Raw genomic sequence first — 3,141 nt, 5'->3', positions numbered from 1 at the left:
GAGGTCATGATCTGAAAAGATGAAACATGAAATCTTATCTGCTAGTCTTTTCCTATATCTTCTTTCTGTGCAATATAAAAGTCTCCATAAGCAAAACACTCTACCGTTAATAGTTATGTTTTCGCTCTCAGCAGTGACACAAGCTTTGTCAGGTTTTCGCTGTTTGCATAGTTCATTAAAATACTTTAATAAATGACTCGTTGTTTTAAAAAATCACCACACTATCACCCGAGTAAAAACATCTATATCCTTCTAATCCTGCAGTGTCAAAAACTATAGTCTCTCAGGGTAAAAGGTTACGAAGCCTTCATAAAGGTTTCCCATCTGTCATCAAGCGCGACATCAAGCCCTCTAGGTGCTGTGAAAATGATTTTCTCCGAATTCTCCAGCCCAAAGATGCCATCCTCTTAATTACAAGCATTTGAGATCAGGAACGCCACTGAATTCCCTGGAGATTCACAGAAGATATGCAAAAATAATCTCTTCTCTTGCTTGCCTGCCAGGGCTTCTGTACCTGCCCACAAGCTAGTCGGCTCATTTGCTAGGTAATGATGGATGAACCAAGGCAGCACGTACAGCTGCACTGCCACCCCTCCTGACATTACTGATATGCTGCCATTGAAAGTTCCTTTTTTATAATTGACCGCCAGCAAAGGAGTGACAAATAATGTTCTATTTGGTTTTTTTTTATTGATTAACTGCCCTTCTCGCCATCACAAGGCTCCTGTACACGGGTTACTCACGTACACGGGATAACGGAATGAAACAAGTCGTTGAGATCGCGGACTGTGAGACTGTCAGAACATCTGCTTACAACAGGTGCCCTGAAAAACCACATAAACTATTCCTGGGTCAGTCTGCATGCAGAAGAGTATACGTACAGACGGGGTGTCGAGTCGAGTCTTTGTGTGACAAGACCGTGCCTGCATAGCAAAACTGAGCCTCCGGTCGGGCGAGAATCCTATCTACAAATGTCCATTAGCACTTTTTCCAGCGGTGACAACCAGGTGAAAGGCCATCCGACCCATCAATTTATCAACAGTCGAGCGTTGGAGGTTTCTGTTGGGTTAAAGGGATTACAGTAGTTGTAGGAGGAGGTACAGAAAGTGAAGTGAGCGGGAGAAAAATATCATTGTAGTCTTATGCAAGTTCTCTTCCAGTACAGAACCAGACCAACGGAACTAGCTGGCTTGAGTGATACCGTTCAAAGCGCACATAGACCTGGTGATGGATACGTCTGGAGAGGCTCTGATAGTGTTGTCAATCCGAGCAGTGTAAACTACATTTTTAATATGTGGAAACATGTACATAACTCTGGACATAAGGGTGGGGGCGTAAAAAAGCCACGTCCAAGCTCAATAGGAGCACGGGAGAGAAACCTCGGGCTCCATGCCATCCGAGATGTGAAAGCCCACGGAGACTCAGCAGCCAAAATCGCATACACTAATTTTTTAATAGAGTTTTCAGCCATGTGTCCATTTAACTGCAGTTGATACAGATCAAATAAGCTTGTAGATTCCCAGTTGTCTCAAGTGATACAAGACAGTAGCAACAGGAATATCCCTAATTAGAACGGATTCATCTGGTTTTCTTATTCAGGGAGTTTAGTGTCCCTAAGTATTCGAAGAATGATAAAAGTCTTCCAGCATAAAGCCGCCAGGTTTAGCCCTCCTTCTGCCCGGGGAACAGGAACAGCAGGTTTCCTTCTACCATTAAAATTTCATTCTTTTGTATCTTTTCTGAAATCTCCTTCAGCATACTACTCCCTGCATTTCTCCGAAGTTTTTATTTCATATAATTTTGTGTATACACACACACACACACTTCGGGCAAGATAAATCTGAGAAGAATACATAGCTGGAAAGCTATACGAAATATTATATCAGTTGGTCATGAAATAGCTTCCTACACCTTAGCAAGGTTTTAAGAGTCGTCATTTTTAAATTTACTTTGTGTAATGATAACTTGGCATTATATGCCAGGATTGCAATTGCAACTATTTGAAGACACGTGTAGTAATCGTGAATGCCTCTTCTAAGAGAACAAAATGCTGTATGCTTTACAAATTCTTTTAAAGTTAATTTAGTCTTACATGTTTGTTTTATTATTAAATGCGTGCGTGTTGCTCCTTCGTATAAGTCTTACCGATCCTACGCACGGAAGAGGCAAGGTAAGCGATATCCGCATAGAGGACCCGATACTGTATACCTTGTGCGACGAAGTTTTACGCAAAGCTCTGTCGCGGCGGGCGTGTACGGGGATCGACGGTCAAGTGTGAAAAAAGACCAATATAGATGTTATTAGCAGAGAGCTTGTAGTCATGCATTCAAGCTCACAAGCCCATTAAAACGTAATGGGCGTAACTGCAGTAAGCATTTATAAGCTAGCCTTGCTTTTTATTCCATGTTTTTTTTTTCCAAGAAATGCCCGTCCGGCCCGAAGACGCCACAAACACAGAAAGAAAATGCAGTCCCTTCAGCCTTTTTCGACCCCACCATCCGGTGGAAAATGCATGCAAGACCTGGAACGTGATGTGATTCTCAGAACTGTCAAACCTCTTATGGGCTTCAGGGGAATCGTACGGCCAACACATCCAGCTTCACTTTGATTTTAGTCAGTCTATCAAAGAGAAGAGATTAGCAGAATGGCAGAAGAACAATTATCTAGCCCTTTGCGTGAGGGTAACAAGATGATAAGGATAGTAAGACTCCCACAGCATTTCAGAAGGTCCATATTTCCCACTGGGCCTAAGTGACTTTTCCATTAAAGGGTGAAGAAAATGGCTATTATAAGAAAATGCCGGTGAAGAAAATGTTACTATGTAACAGGCTGGTTGCGTCTTTTGATAAAGAGTTCGTAGGAAATAACACAGGGAGTGAGTGGATTTACTGGCTTGCTGTCCTTTCTTTTGTGATGTTTCCGATACGAAGCTAAGAGAGCATTAGCTTTCTTTTAAACAAAAAAGTTCGTGGCGTGTGTGGGTGTGTTTGTGTTGGGAGGGGAAGTTTCTTTCTTTAAAAATAAAACTGTTCCTTGGACTTTTTTTTTTTTTACCAAGGCTAAAGGGACACATCCCCTTCTTTGTCTTCAGAAGAAATGGCAGAAAGTTCGAATCTTCTCGCTTTCTCTTCCCGAAATAAA

This window comes from Fulmarus glacialis, unplaced genomic scaffold (assembly GCF_000690835.1).
Source record: "Fulmarus glacialis isolate BGI_N327 unplaced genomic scaffold, ASM69083v1 scaffold27777, whole genome shotgun sequence".
NCBI lineage: Eukaryota > Metazoa > Chordata > Aves > Procellariiformes > Procellariidae > Fulmarus > Fulmarus glacialis.
This window is presented reverse-complemented; position numbering follows the sequence as displayed.